The sequence below is a fragment of the Bos indicus x Bos taurus genome, chromosome 24 (assembly GCF_003369695.1).
Source record: "Bos indicus x Bos taurus breed Angus x Brahman F1 hybrid chromosome 24, Bos_hybrid_MaternalHap_v2.0, whole genome shotgun sequence".
NCBI classification, from domain to species: domain Eukaryota; kingdom Metazoa; phylum Chordata; class Mammalia; order Artiodactyla; family Bovidae; genus Bos; species Bos indicus x Bos taurus.
Window position 1 is genome coordinate 32,405,790 of NC_040099.1, and position 16,119 is coordinate 32,421,908.

Sequence of the window (16,119 nt, forward strand, 5' to 3'; positions counted from 1 at the left end):
AGTTTGAGGAGTTCCCAGCCAGTCTGTTGGAGAAGGCAATGGCACCCCACTCCAGTACTCTTGCCTGGAAAATCCCATGGGCGGAGGAGCCTGGTAGGCTGCAGTCCATGGGGTCTCGAAGTGTCGGACATGACTGAGTGACTTCGCTTTCACTTTTCACTTTCATGCATTGGAGAAGGTAATGGCACTCAACTCCAGTGTTCTTGCCTGGAGAATCCCAGGGACGGCAGAGCCTGGTGGGCTGCCATCTATGGGGTCGCACAGAGTCGGACACGACTGAAGTGACACAGCAGCAGCAGCCAGTCTGTTCCAGCTTTCAGCATTGTTGATCAGTAACAGTGAGACTGGTGATTTGCATCTGCTCTTCACGTCTCAGGAAGCTGTGCTGTTGGGCTGATTATGAAGCAAGAATATGCCTATGTAACCAGCAGGGAATAAGAAACCCTGGCTGAGACTCCCATTCTGGCTCCCTAGGTTCAAGGTGCTCAAAGTCAGTTTGGTCCTAGGGAAGAAGCACACATGTGTGGCCCTTACAAAGAGAGGACATCTGGAGCTCAGCCTGACTTCTCCAGACCCTCTTTGTAAAGCAGCCTTGGGTGGTGATGTTTATCTTTCCTCTATGCTGATGCTGTATCAGATACCGTTCCTGCAATAAACCACGGATTTGTAAGCATTTTCATTTTGGTTCTGTGAGTCTTCCTTAGTGATTGAACCCTATCTAGCTGTCACCATTAAAGCAGTTAGATTCCAGATGCTTTAGAAAAAAAAGGCGTAACAGCCATAATTTCTCACCCTCATCTCCCCTTCACCTCCCCACCCCCACGCCACATACATACACACATACACACTCTCTCCTAGGATGACAGCTCACATCTCTCACCCAGGAGAAAGCAGGCCGCCTAAATAATACACAGTGGAAACTTGAGTCTGTCAAAAACTGCAAGATACAAGAAACTACTGGGACTTGACCTTATCTGTGGGGTGCGGGGAAATCCCAGGAAATAGTGGGGAAAGGGCTTTGGTAAGAAATGGGAGTGATGAAAGAAGAAAGACATGAAGAATGAGCTAAAAGGAAAATGTAAAGTAGGTCTGAGAGAGCATTCACTTGGAACACTGCTAAAGCCTTACATCCTCACTCACTGTGGGCCCAAAAAAGCTGTCACAGGACCCATCCATAAAACCCCAGCCAGTCTTCATCCACAGTACTGGTCAGACTCTACTGAAAGTTTACAGTAAAGAGCTACCTAAACCTGCATCAAGAATCAGTGTTGATTCAGAATCAACAAAACAGAAGAGAAGCCCAAGGCAAGTAAGGAACACCAGACAAGCCGACAGGTGTCTTTCCCCCGCCCCTCAGGTGTCTTAATTTATGTAATCCAGAAGCAGATCCTGAGACAAAGATCTATACAAGAAGTTTATTTGAGAGCTGATTCCAGAGTACTAGGAGAAGAGTGGGAAAAGGAAGCAAGCCAAGAAGGGTGCATTGAAGTTACACTTTGACTAATGAAATCTTAATCCTCCTGGGACACTCTGGAAGCCAGTGTAGAATGCACTTCTCAGAGTTATTCCCATAGTTGTAAGGGAGCCAGAAATCACTGGATAAAGATTGCTAGAGTTTGAAGATGGCATCAATTCTCTGGTATTTCCAGCCTGAGGTACATATGCAGAGCAGTATCAGGCCACCAGAAAAAGCCATCAGCAAGGAAATGCAGATACTGGCAGGTGGGAGGTCAGCAGGGATGAGCCACAGCAGTGAGGTCAAAGGAGATAACAGGCTGGGCACTAACAACACAGTTATAATCCCAAGAGCTTTTCTCCAGCAAAGCGTAATAGCAACCATCTTTCCAACCTTTACCTTTCTTAGATGGCAGCTAAGGACTCATTTTGTAGACAAGAAGGAACGGGTTCTGTCTCATTGGTTACATTAGGGGCTCCCATGTAGGGTTTTTGAACCTGAATGCCGTGTCCAGCTATATCATACTTTAGATTCATGTCCTGGAACTGAGCCACCCAGAAGATATATGCCACCCCTTACCCAGTACCACCATGGACACAAACCTGTTAATGGATAGACACCAAGGGACAAAATCAGCCTAACTAAAGATGTAAGGGTGCTCAGAATACCCTCATAGAGTGAGTAGGATATGTGAGTTGATGCTACTAGAGTGCTAGAGTTTATGATGTAGTTAATGAGTGGATGTTCCAAAGGGTAGATAAAACTTTATTAATAAAATATATTATGCAGGTTTTAACCCTGTTGCAAGAGACCAAATGACATGCAAAGCCTGAAATATTTACCATCTGATCTCTTTTCAATGTTGACCCAATACTGTAAGCCACAAGTGAGTCCCCCAACCCTAGTCAGGCTCTCAATACCTCACCCCAGGAGAGGAGATCTCAAGGAAGAACCAGAAGCATTGGCTGGTCTGCCTTTCTGTTGTCGGGGCTCACCAAGACCACCTTCATGTTCTGTGATTTGCTAGAAGGGCTCACAATGCAGTAAAGATGCTGTACTCACAGTCACAGTTTAATTCAGCAACAGGATACAGAGTAATATCAGCAAAGGGGAGAGTCCAGGAGAGACCAGGCACAAACTTCCAGTGTCCTCTCCCAGTGAAGTCAGATGGATAGTGCATAATTTTAGGAATGATGAATAGCAACACGCATAAACTATTGCCAACCAGAGAACTCACCTGGGCTTTGGTGTCCAAGGTGTTCTGGGGGATTGATCATATGGGCATTTAGCATCCACATAGTTGACCTTCATTACTCAGTCTCCAACCCTTTCAGAGATCACACTGATACCACATGGCCCAAGATTCATACCATGAATCACACTGTTAACACAGACTATCTGGCTTTGCCTAGGCCCCAAGTAAACAAAAACACTTAAATGGCCAAGATATTCCAAGATCTTAGAGGTTATTCCCAAACTTTTCTTTGAAATAGGAAGCGTTTGGACAACCCCGACCTGCTGAGTTAATCCTTTATTGCACCCTTGCCTTATTGTTTTCCCAGAACTGGATGAATGATGGAGAAATAAAGAAGTAGCTCAGGAAAACATATCAAGAAGCTGGATGGAGAACAGCCTGGGGAGAGGCCTCCTAAAGAATGAGGAGCTGTGTTTCCTTCACCTCACAGTGGGCTCCTTCCTGGGTACTCATGGATGGTAAATGTTTTCGGTTGTTGTGTCTTCTGTGTGATCGTTCAAAAGCTTTCCACCAAGTTGAGGGACGTAAGTCAGAGGCAACTAGACAGAGCTGTGGGAGCTATAAAACATGGTATCATTAAACAATAAGAAAGCTTTAGCAAGTACTCCTTTAGAAATGCAAAGGGAATTAAATACACAAACTGAGAAGCATACAGAAAACTTATGGCAGCTTAACTTAAGAAAAAAGGAGACCAAAAAAATCAATATGTGAAAAAGAATAAAAGAAGGAAAAAGCTATAAAGAAAATGAAAAATAGTCTCAGGAAGAAAAGAGCTTGGTTTTTGTACTTTCTCTTCATCCCTAAATGTAAGCCTGCTTGAAAGTCCCTGCATGGTGATGGTTTTAGTCTCTTGTTGGTGGTTTAGTTGCTAACTCATGTCCAACTCTTGTGATCCCATGGACTGTAGCCTGCCAGGTTCCTCTGTCCATGGGATTCTCCAGACAAGAACACTGGAATGGGTTGCCATTTCCTTCTCCAGATGATCTTCCCAACCCAGGAATGAAACCTGGATCTCCTGCATTGCAGGCAGATTCTTTACCAACTGAGCATGAGGAAAGCCCTAGTCTCTTGGCTGAAGGAAGTGGAAGACGTTGGAGACTGAAACCGAGCAAGACCTATAGGGTTCCTAGGCATGGAAACCTTTTTGTGTTCCTCATTTCTTCTTTATAGGGATTAGGCTTCAGCCTCTATGAGCTTCCCTGAGTTCCGAAGAGCAGGTTGCTAATCAGAAAAGAGAGGCCATGCAGAGACAAGGGAGGAGCAATCAAGAAACAATAATACAGCCTTGCAGTCAGGGTCCTGGTTCTGCCTCAAGGAATACATATAACAGTATCTAAATGAAGATGTTACCTACGATGACCAGTGCATTTTCTTGGCAAAACTCTATGAGTCTTTCCCCTGCTTCATTCCGTATTTCAAGGCCAAATTTGCCTGTTACTCCAGGTGTTTCATGACTTCCTACTTTTGCATTCCAGTTCCCTATAATGAAAAGGACATCTTTTTGGGGTGTTAGTTCTAAAAGGTCTTGTAGGTCTTCATAGAACGGTTCAATTTCAGCTTCTTCAGTGTTACTGGTAGGGGCATAGACCTGGATTACTGTGATATTGAATGGTTTGCCTTGGAAACGAACAGAGATCATTCTGTCGTTTTTGAGATTGCATCCAAGTACTGCATTTCGAACTCTTTTGTTGACCATGATGGCTACTCCATTTCTTCTGAGGGATTCCTGCCTGCAGTAGTAGATATAATGGTCATCTGAGTTAAATTCACCCATTCCAGTCCATTTCAGTTCGCTGATTCCTAGAATGTTGACGTTCACTCTTGCCATCTCCTGTTTGACCACTTCCAATTTGCCTTGATTCATGGACCTGACATTCCAGGTTCCTATGCAATATTGCTCTTTACAGCATTGGACCTTACTTCTATCACCAGTCACATCCACAACGGGGTATTGTTTTTGCTTTGGCTCCATCCCTTCATTCTTTCTGAAGTTATTTCTCCACTGATCTCCTTGAGTTAGACAAGGCTGTGGTCCTAGTGTGATTAGATTGACTAGTTTTCTGTGAGTATGGTTTCAGTGTGTCTGCCCTCTGATGCCCTCTTGCAACACCTACCATCTTACTTAGGTTTCTCTTACCTTGGACATGGGGTATCTCTTCACGGCTGCTCCAGCAAAGCGCAGCTGCTGCTCCTTACCTTGGACGAGGGGTATCTCCTCACCGCTGTCCCTTCTGACCTTGAATGTGAAATAGCTCCTCTAGGCCCTCCTGTGCCTGCACAGCCACGGCTCCTTGGAGGTGGGGTTGCTCCTCCCTGCCACCCACCCTGGCCTCGGGCGTGGGGTAGGTCCTCCAGGCAGCTGTCCCTGGCCTCAGGCGTGGGGTAGGTCCTCCCGGCCACCGCCCCTGGCCTCAGATGTGGGGTATCTCCTGTTGGCTGCCGCCCCTGGCCTCAGACATGGAGTAGCTCCTCTCAGCCGTTCCTGTGCCATCGCAGCCTGGCACTCTTGGCCGCTGCCCCTGACCTCGGACGTGGGGTAACTCCTCTTGGCCGCCTCCCCTAGGGCATGGGGTCCTCCAGGCTTCTGCCCCTGACCTTGGACATGGGGTAGCTCCTCTCGGCCGCGCTAAATGCGCCGGTCACAGCCGCCCGCGCCAAGTGCGCCAGTCACAGCCTTGGAATACGGAATGAAGCAGGGCAAAGACTAATAGAGTTTTGCCAAGAAAATACACTGGTGATAGCAAACACCCTCTTCCAACAATACAAGAGAAGACTCTACACATGGACATCACCAGATGGTCAACACTGAAATCAGATTGATTATATTCTTTGCAGCCAAAGTAGAAGCTCTATACAGTCAACAAAAACAAGACCAGGAGCTGACTGTGGCTCAGATCATGAACTCCTTATTGCCAAGTTCAGACTGAAATTGAAGAAAGTAGGGAAAACCACTGGACCATTCAGGTGTGACCTAAATCAAATCCCTTCTGATTATACACTGGAAGTGAGAAATAGATTTAAGGGTCTAGATCTGATAGATAGAGTGCCTGATGAACTATGGAATGAGGTTCGTGGCATTGTACAGGAGGTAAGAATCAAGACCTTCCCCATGGAAAAAAAATGCAAAAAAGCAAAATGGCTGTCTGAGGAGGCCTTACAAATAGCTGTGAAAAGAAGAGAAGCGAAAAGCAAGGGAGAAAAGGAAAGACATAAGCATCTGAATGCAGAGTTCCAAAAAATAGCAAGAAGAGATAAGAAAGTCTTCCTCAGCGATCACTGCAAAGAAATAGAGGAAAACAACAGAATGGGAAAGACTAGAGATCTCTTCAAGAAAATTAGAGATACCAAGGGAACATTTCATGCAAAGATGGGCTCGATAAAGGACAGAAATGGTATGGACCTAACAGAAACAGAAGATATTAAGAAGAGATGGCAAGAATACATAGAAGAACTGTACAAAAAGATCTTCACGACCCAGATAATCATGATGGTGTGATCACTGACCTAGAGCCAGATTTCCTGGAATGTGAAGTCAAGTGGGCCTTAGGAAGCATCACTACGAACAAAGCTAGTGGAGGTGATGGAATTCCAGTTGAGCTATTTCAAACCTTGAAAGATGATGCTGTGGAAGTGCTGCACTCAATATGCCAGCAAATTTGGAAAACTCAGCAGTGGCCACAGGACTGGAAAAGGTCAGTTTTCATTCTGATCCCAAAGAAAGGCAATGCCAAAGAATGCTCAAACTACCGCACAATTGCACTCATCTCACATGCTAGTAAAGTAATGCTCAAAATTCTCCAAGCCAGGCTTCAGCAATATGTGAACCATGAACTTCCTGATGTTCAAGTTGGTTTTAGAAAAGGCAGAGGAACCAGAGATCAAATTGCCAACATCTGCTGGATCATGGAAAAAGCAAGAGAGTTCCAGAAAAACATCTATTTCTGCTTTATTGACTATGCCAAAGCCTTTGACTGTGTGGATCACAAGAAACTGGAAAATTCTGAAAGAGATGGGAATACCAGACCCCCTGACCTGCCTCTTGAGAAACCTGTATGCAGGTCAGGAAGCAACAGTTAGAACTGGACATGGAACAACAGACTGGTTCCAGATAGCAAAAGGAATACGTCAAGGCTGTATATTGTCACCCTGCTTATTTAACTTCTATGCAGAGTACATCATGAGAAACGCTGGGCTGGAGGAAACACAAGCTGGAATCAAGATTGCTGGGAGAAATATCAATAACCTCAGATATGCAGATGACACCACCCTTATGGCAGAAAGTGAAGAGGAATTAAAAAGCCTCTTGATGAAAGTGAAAGAGGAGAGTGAAAAAGTTGGCTTAAAGCTCAACATTCAGAAAACGAAGATCATGGCATCCGGTCCCATCACTTCATGGGAAATAGATGGGGAAACAGTGGAAACAGTGTCAGACTTTATTTTGGGGGGCTCCAAAATCACTGCAGATGGTGACTGCAGCCATGAAATTAAAAGACGTTTACTCCTTGGAAGGAAAGTTATGTCCAACCTAGATAGCATATTCAGAAGCAGAGACATTACTTTGCCAACAAAGGTCCGTCCAGTCAAGGCTATGGTTTTTCCTGTGGTTATGTATGGATGTGAGAGTTGGACTGTGAAGAATGCTGAGCACCGAAGAACTGATGCTTTTGAACTGTGGTGTTGGAGAAGACTCTTGAGAGTCCCTTGGACTGAAAGGAGATCCAACCAGTCCATTCTGAAGGAGACAAGCCCTGGGATTTCTTTGGAAGGAATGATGCTGACGCTGAAACTCCAGTACTTTGGCCACCTCATGCAAAGAGTTGACTCATTGGAAAAGACTCTGATGCTGGGAGGGATTGGGGGCAGGAGGAGAAGGGGACGACAGAGGATGAGATGGCTGGATGGCATCACCGACTCGATGGACGTGAGTCTGAGTGAACTCCGGGAGTTGGTGATGTACAGGGAGGCCTGATGTACTGTAATTCATGGGGTCGCAAAGAGTCAGACACGACTGAGCGACTGAACTGAACTGAACAGAAGAAGAAACCTCCATACTGATCTCCAGACTTCCCTGGTGACTCAGTGGCAAAGAATCTGCCTGAGATGCAGGAGATGCAGGTTCAATCCATGGGTTGGGAAGATCCCCTGGAGAAGAAAATGGCAACCCACTCCAGTATTCTTGCCTGGGAAATCCCATAGACAGAAGAGCCTGGTGGGCTATAGCCAATGGGGTCATCAAAGAGTTGAACACAACTTAGTAACTAAAACAACATCAACATACTGTTCTCCAAGGTGGCTGTATAAACTTAGATTCCCACCAATGATGTAGGAGGATTCCCTTTTCTCCACACCCTCTCCTTACTGTGTCCCACTTGACAAAAGCAAGGTGAATCTTTAAGTCTATGTTCAACTGCCTTCTATTCACTTTTTTTCCCACAGTGACTGGATAAGGCAAGGTAATGTTTATTTCTGTTCTTCAGTTCAGTTCAGTTCAGTCGCTCAGTCGTGTCCGACTCTTCGTGACCCCATGAATCGCAGCACGCCAGGCCTCCCTGTCCATCACCAACTCCCGGAGTTCACTCAGACTCACGTCCATCGAGTCGGTGATGCCATCCAGCCATCTCATCCTCTGTCGTCCCCTTCTCCTCCTGCCCCCAATCCCTCCCAGCATCAGAGTCTTTTCCAATGAGTCAACTCTTCGCATGAGGTGGCCAAAGTACTGGAGTTTCAGCTTTAGCATCAGTCCTTCCAAAGAAATCCCAGGGCTTGTCTCCTTCAGAATGGACTGGTTGGATCTCCTTTCAGTCCAAGGGACTCTCAAGAGTCTTCTCCAACACCATGGTTCAAAAGCATCAATTCTTTAGGGCTCAGCTTTCTTTACAGTCCAACTCTCACATCCATACATGACCACAGGAAAAACCATAGCCTTGACTAGACGGACCTTTGTTGGCAAAGTAATGTCTCTGCTTCTGAATATGCTATCTAGGTTGGTCATAACTTTCCTTCCAAGGAGTAAGCGTATTTTAATTTCATGGCTGCAGTCACCATCTGCAGTGATTTTGGAGCCCAGAAAAATAAAGTCTGACACTGTTTCCACTGTTTCCCCATCTAGTTCCCATGAAGTGATGGGACCATATGCCATGATCTTCATTTTCCGAATGTTGAGCTTTAAGCCAACTTTTTCACTCTCCTCCTTCACTTTCATCAAGAGGCTTTTTAATTCCTCTTCACTTTCTGCCATAAGGGTGGTGTCATCTGCATATCTGAGGTTATTGATATTTCTCCCGGCAATCTTGATTCCAGCTTGTGTTTCCTCCAGCCCAGCGTTTCTCATGATGTACTCTGCATAGAAGTTAAATAAGCAGGGTGACAATATACAGCCTTGACATACTCCTTTTCCTATCTGGAACCAGTCTGTTGTTCCATGTCCAGTTCTAACTGTTGCTTCCTGACCTGCATACAGGTTTCTCAAGAGGCAGGTCAGGGGGTCTGGTATTCCCATGTCTTTTAGATTTTCCCACAGTTTATCGTGATCCACATAGTCAAAGTCTTTGGCACTGTTCTTAGCTATATTAGCAAAGTTAATGAATTAAGTTAAAGGATCTAAACAATGTCAATAGATCTTGGACCACTAGTCACAAGCCACTAAAAGAAAATTATTTTACTTCGTTGTTTAATAGCAAATTGCTAATTGTTGGCGGGATTTATTTATGCATATTTTTGTTTACAGAGCTTGAATTTTTAAAGTACTATAGATACTTAAAGAAATACATACATACATACATCATACATACATACATACATACATACATACATCAGATGCGATAGAGAAGGAAGGGAACTGGTACACAAGTTACAGAAAGACTTGACACTTTAATAAATTTAAATAAATTCAAATAGAGTACCAAGAACAAAATTCTGAGCTTTGCTCCTAACAACTGTATGTTCACACAAGGTGAGAGAATGAAATGTAGCCAATGTGATTTCATCATTATTCTATTTCCTGAATGTTCTCTGCTTGGCAGCCCATATCTGTGAAAACAGTTCAATACAACCTAAGGCTACGTCCCCAGGGCTGTCGAATTGCTTTCTTTCCACATAGAATTACAAAAAAAAAAAACAAAACACTGCAGATTACCTGCACAACCATAAAATAAATCCCTGTTTACTTTCTGGGCCAACCTACTCACCATCTTATCTACAGTGGTTACAGTCATCTTGTTTACTTTTGCACCTTATCTAATACTACAAAATCAGCAGTGTATTTATCAACCTTGCTTTCCTTCCCCCTTCACAAAGAATGCTCTCTAGCCTCTCCAGTTTAGAGATTGGAATTAAGAAATTACATAAAATAAATGCTTCATTGGCAGGCAGATTCTTATCTACTGTACCACCAGAAAAGTCCTGTATCCATAGTTCTGCTTATTCTGGGCATTTCATATAAATAGAATCGTATGCTACATGCTCTTTTGTGACTGGCTTCTTTTACAGAGAATAATGTTTTCAAGATTCATCCATGTTGTAGCATGAATTTGATTTCATTCTTTTTAAATGACTGAATAATACTTCATTATGTGGATAGGCCACATTTGTTTATCTATTTGTTTATGGATGGGCATTTGGGTTGTTTCCACTTCTGGGCTATTATGAATAATGTTGCCATAACATTTGTTTCTAAGTTTCTGTGTGGACATATGTTTCTAATTCTCTGGAGTTTATACCTAGGAACAGAACTGCTGGTGAAATGGTAACTCTATTTTTAACTTTTTGATGAGCAGCCAAATTGTTTTCTAAGGCAGCTACATCATTTTGCATTCTAATCAGTAATACACAAGGATTTCAGTTTCTCCACATTATTGCCAATACTAGTTATTTTCCATTAAAAATTATTAGATTTTCTTAGTGGATATGAAGTGATTTCTCATTGTGGATTTGATTTACATTTCCCTGATGTCTAATAGTGTCAAACATCTTTTCACGTACTTCTTGGCCATTTGTATTTTGTCTTTGGGGACATGTATATTTAAGTATGTTGCTTGCTTTTCAGTTGGGTTGTTTGTTACTTTGTTGTTGAGTTGTAAGATTTCTTTACATATTCTGAATACTCACCTTTATCAGATCTACAATTTACAAATATTTTTCTCCCATTCTCTGTGTTGTCTTTTCACTTTCTTAATAGTGTCCTCTGAAGCAGAGAGATTTTAATTTTGATGTATTCCAATTTATTTATTTTTCTTTAGTTGCTTATGCTTTTGGTGTCATATCTAAGAATCTATTATATAATCCAAAGTCAGGAAGATTTACTATTACATTTTCTTCAATGTAGCTTCTTCCAAACCCTTACAAAACAAAACCAAAATAGCACAGCAGTACAGTGGACAGACAAAAGACTGAAGAGTGTGCTTTAACAGTCTTAAGTAGAGAATTTATTTCCAAATCTAGTCATTATGACTACATTTAAACAAGTTAGATTTATTTTCTTGGGCTCCAAAATCACTGTGGACAGTGATTGCAGGCATGAAATTAAAAGTCGCTTGCACCTTGGAAGAAAAGCTATGACAAACCTAGACAGTGTATTAAAAAGCAAAGACCTAAGTTTGCCAACAAATGTCCCTATAGTCAAAGCTGTGGTTTTTCCAGTAATCATGTACAGATGTGAGAGTTGGACCATATGAAGGCTGAGCACTGAAGAATTGGTGTTTTCTACTTGTGGTGCTGGAGGAGACTCTTAAGAGTCTCTTGGACTCCAAGGAGATCAAACCAGTCAATCCTAAAGGAAATTAACCCTGAATATTCACTGGAAGGACTGAGGCTGAAGCTGAAGCTCCAATAATTTGGCTACCTGATGCAGAGAGGCAACTCATTGGAAAAAACCCTGATTCTGGGAAAGATTGAGGGCAGGAGGAGAAGGCGGAGACAGAGGATGAGATGGTTGGCATCATCAACTTAATAGACATGAGTTTGGGCAAACTCCAGGAGACAGTGAAGGACAGGGAAGCCTGGCATGTTGCAGTCCTTGGGGTCGCAAAGAGTCAGACACTACTGAGTGACTGAACAACAAAAATATATACAAACATGGTCTTAAAACTTCTGGTTTTGCATGCAAGGAACTTGGAAGTTGCCACTCCCTTCTGCCAAGTAAAAGAATGAATGGACTAAAAAGTAAACTTTTAGAATTCATAAAAGGAGAAAGGACATAGGGCAAACCACTCTCCCCAAAACTGGAGAGATAGACACAGAGCCCTAAGTTACTAGAGCAGAACAGAGTTTGAAAACAGGAAATGCCACGGGAACTAGCGCCAGGAGAGAAAGCCTGAACTATAATTGATTTGCTGGAGGATCAGTGTCGACAACTCTGAGAGTGAAAAACTCCAGGAAGGAGTCTTCCCTGGCGGTCCAGTGATTAGACTCTGTGCTTCCACTGCAGGGGACTCAGGTTCCATCCCTGGTCCTTAATGGCATGTGGCACAGCCAAACAAAAACTTTTAATTAAGAAAAACAACTCCAAGGGGATCCACTCACAGGTAAATCCACAATACTGTGAGATTTATCTCCGGGAGCTTGACGAGGTTCCCACAGAAATATCAGAAATACTCACTCATGCAGGGGAAGGGGAAAGGAAATACTGTGAAATATGACGGAGCACTCTGTCCTTCTTAACTAGGCCTACCCAGTGGAAACTAGTTAACTGGAGCCTGATCTACCACGGTTTTATCAAACCCTAACAGATATGGAGAAAGGGAAGTACCCAACTCCAGCCCACTGAAGCTATCCTGTCCTACCTAAGAGGGGAGGCAGAGAAAAAAAAAAGAAAAAAAACTTGAGAAACATTTGCAAAGTTCATAGTTCAGAGGCATAGGCTTACTGAGAGACTGAGATCTACTAATAATCACAGAACAACTGAACACTTCCTCTCCCTCATACACACCTCACCAGCACACTACTAAAGGCCTGTTTACAGCAGTGTTTTTAAACAGTACATCTTGGCTGGCCTTTCAAGGAAAAAAAAAAAAAAATCACAAGGTATACTAATAGGCAAAAGACAATTTGAAGAGACAGAGCAATCATCCAAGCCAAACATGCAGGAATGTTAGAATTATCAGGCCAGAAATTTAAAACAACTATCATGAATATACTAAGAGTTCTAGTCGGAAAATGTAGGCAGTATGGGCAAGAACAAAAGGGCAAACATTAACTGGAAAAATAGATGCAGCCCCATGTTCATTGCAGCATTATTTACATTAGCCAAGACGTGGAAACAACCTAATTGTCCTTCAACAGATGGCTGAATAAAGAAAATGTGAGATATATATTCTATAATATTCTAGTTTGGAAACAGTGGCAAACATTTGTCATCCCTGAGTTCAGTTCAGTTCAGTCGCTCAGTCGTGTCCGACTCTTTGCGACCCCATGGACTGCAGCACGACAGGCTTCCCTGTCCATCACCAAGTCCCAGAGCCTACTCAAACTCATGTCCATCACATCAGTGATGCCAACCAACCTTCTCATCCTCTGTCGTCCCCTTCTCCTCCTGCCTTCAATCATTCCCAGCATCAGGGTCTTTTCCAATGAGTCAGCTCTTCGCATCAGGTGGCCAAAGTATTGGAGTTTCAGCTTCAACATCAGTCCTTCCAATGAATATTCAGGGCTGATTTCCTTTAGGATGGACTGGTTGGATCTCCTTACAGTCCAAGGGACTCTCAAGAGTCTTCTCCAACACCACAGTTCAAAAGCATCAATTCTTCAGTGCTCAGCTTTCTTTACAATCCAACTCTCACATCCATACATGACTACTGGAAAAACCATAGCTTTGACTAGACGGAACTTTGTTGGCAAAGTAATGTCTCTGCTTTTTAATATGCTGTCTAGATTGGTCATACCTTTTCTTCCAAGGAGCAAGCATCTTTTAATTTCATGGCTGCAGTCACCATCTGCAGTGATTTTGAAGCCCCCCAAAATAAAGTCTATCACTGTTTCCATTCTTTCCCCATCTATTTGCCATGAAGTGATGGGACGAAGAATTGATGCTTTTGAACTGTGGTGTTGGAGAAGACTCTTGAGAGTCCCTTGGACTGCAAGGAGATCCAACAAGTCCATTCTGAAGATCAGCCCTGGGATTTCTTTGGAAGGAATGATGCTAAAGCTGAAACTCCAGTACTTTGGCCACCTCATTTGAAGAGTTGACTCATTGGAAAAGACTCTGATGCTGGGAGGGATTGGGGGCAGGAGGAGAAGGGGACGACAGAGGATGAGATGGCTGGATGGCATCACTGACTCGATGGACGTGAGTCTGAGTGAACTCCTGGAGTTGGTGATGGACAGGGAGGCCTGGCGTGCTTCGATTCATGGGGTTGCAAAGAGTCTGACACGACTGAGCTGCTGATCTTATCTGACCTGACCTGATGGAACCGGATGTCATGATCTTCGTTTTCTGAATGTTGAGCTTTAAACCAACTTTTTCACTCTCCTCTTTCACTTTCATCAAGAGACTCTAGTTCTTCTTTGCTTTCTGCCAAAGGGGTGGTGTCATGTGCATATCTGAGGTTATTGATATTTCTCCCATCAGTCTTGACTCCAGCTTGTGCTTCATCCAGCCTGGCATTTCACATGATATACTCTGCATAGAAGTTAAATATGCAGGGTGACAATATACAGCTTTGATGGGCTCCTTTCCTGATTTGGAACCAGTCTATTGTTCCATGTCCAGTTCTAACTGTTGCTTCTTGACCTGCATATGGATTTCTTAGGAGGCAGGTCAGGTGGTCTGGTATTCCCATCTCTTTCAGAATTTTCGTTTGTTGTGATCCACACAGTCAAAGGCTTTGGTGTAGTCAGTAAAGCAAAAGTAGATGTTTTTCTGGAACTCTCTTGCTTTTTCAATGATCCATTGGATGTTGGCAATTTGATCTCTGGTTCCTCTGACTTTTCTAAATCCAGCTTGAATATTTCGAAGTTCATGGTTCACATACTGTTGAAGGCTGGCTTGGAGAATTTTGAGCATTACTTTGCTAACGTGAGATGAATGCAATTGTGCGGTAGTTTGAACATTCTTTGGCATAGCCTTTCTTTGGGATTGGAATGAAAACTGTCCTTTTCCAGTCCTGTGGCCAGTGCTGAGTTTTCCCGACTTGCTGGCATATTGTGTTGAGGGAAGGCAAACATGTGTCCTTGGCAACTCACAAAATCCTAGGGATAGGAGTAGCAGAGAAGCTCCAAGAAAATAAAGTTCAACTGGTGTATTTATGAGAGTATCAGAATATGGATCCATGTCAATGGTTCATCCTATTATCTAGTACATCACTGGATTATAATTTTGCTTCCTAAATATCTTTGAAATCCATCTATTTCATCTCTCTTGCCATTATTCCTAGTCCAAACTATCACAGTCTCTTTATTACTGCAATAGCCTCTTAAATGCTTCCCATGATTCACTTTTGTTACGTTTCAATGTATTTTTTGCCAAGCAAGCAGAGTTATGTTTCTAAAAGACAAATCTGATTGTTCCCTTCTTCTGCTTAAAATCTTTCAGTTGTTTCATATTACTCTTTTTAAGATCTTATCAGGGTCTACAAGATTCTGCTTGACTGATTCATCACCTACCTTTTCTCCTTGATCTCACAAGATACTCTAGCCCCATGCACTCTAGTGACATCAACACTTCATTTCCTATAAATAGAAGTTCTCAATAAATTTATAACAGAAAAATGAACTGTTAGGTAGGCTCTTCCACCAATGAAATTCCCCAGATCCTTTATTTCAGTTGGGAATTTTTTTCTCAAATTCATCAGCCGCATGCCTTTGGCCAGCTTCCATCAGCTATCATCCTTTCACTGGAGTTTTCTTTCAGCTTTCTTCCCTCCTGCTTTGTTACTTCACCACAGTTAGAACAAAACCACTGCCACTCTAGACCACTTAGGGTCCTGTCACTATTTCTCTAAATTGCAGCAAAATACACATAAAATAAAATTGCGTATCTTAATCATTTGTAAGTGTACCGTTCAGTAGTATATTAACTGAATACACTAACTGAATATACTAGTAGTATATATTAACATTGTTGTACAACCAATCTCCAGAACTCTTTCAACTTGCAAACCCCAAACTGTGTACCTGTTTCCAACTTCCCATTCTCTAATCCTCTCAATTACTATTTTACTTACTGCCTGTATGAATTTGACTACTCTAGTTCTCTCATATAAGAATTGTACAGTATCTGTCCTTTTGTGATTAGCTTATCCACTTTTGTCCTCAAAGTTTATCCATATTGAAGCATATGTTAGAATTTCCTTCCTCTTCACAGCTGAAAAATATACCATTGTGTATATAACATATTTTGTGTCTCTTTTCATCTGTTGATGGACACTTGGGTGGCTTCTACCTTTTGGCTATTGTGAGTAGTGCTAACATAGAT